Genomic DNA, 319 nt, shown 5'->3' with positions numbered 1-319 from the left:
CCCTCCCCCGCGCCCGGCCGCCCGGCCCCGGGCTCCGCGCCGTCTCCGGCCGTCGGTGCCATGGGGAGCCGCTGAGCGCGGGGCCCGCCTCGCTCCGCTCCGCCGGCTGCCCCGCTCGCTCCACAGCGGCCGGCAGGGGGGAGGCCGGGGGGGCGGCGGCCAGCGGGCGCGGGGGGCGGGCGGGCGGGGAGGGAGGGAGGGAGGGGGGAGAGACGCGATCCCGGAGCGGCAAGTGAGCGAAGAGAAGCCGGCGGGCGGCGGCGGCGGCGGCGGGAGCGCGGGGACTTCGGGCCGTCGCGGAGTGTGAGTCCCGCTGCCC

The 319-nt window shown here is 83.7% G+C and overlaps 1 protein-coding gene across 2 annotated transcripts in view; it reads left to right on the top strand.

Moving 5' to 3' along the window:
- Positions 1-207: 207 nt before the first annotated feature.
- Positions 208-319, top strand: part of ZBTB18 (zinc finger and BTB domain containing 18) — a 7,627-nt gene continuing 7,515 nt past the window's right edge. For both annotated transcript variants that reach the window (XM_075089373.1, XM_075089371.1), the window contains exon 1: positions 208-303. The gene's annotated coding sequence lies outside the window, so the exon portion shown is untranslated. The remainder of the gene's footprint in view (positions 304-319) is intronic.

The sequence above is a fragment of the Phalacrocorax aristotelis genome, chromosome 3 (genome assembly GCF_949628215.1).
Source record: "Phalacrocorax aristotelis chromosome 3, bGulAri2.1, whole genome shotgun sequence".
NCBI classification, from domain to species: Eukaryota; Metazoa; Chordata; class Aves; order Suliformes; family Phalacrocoracidae; genus Phalacrocorax; species Phalacrocorax aristotelis.
This window is presented reverse-complemented; position numbering and strand designations above follow the sequence as displayed.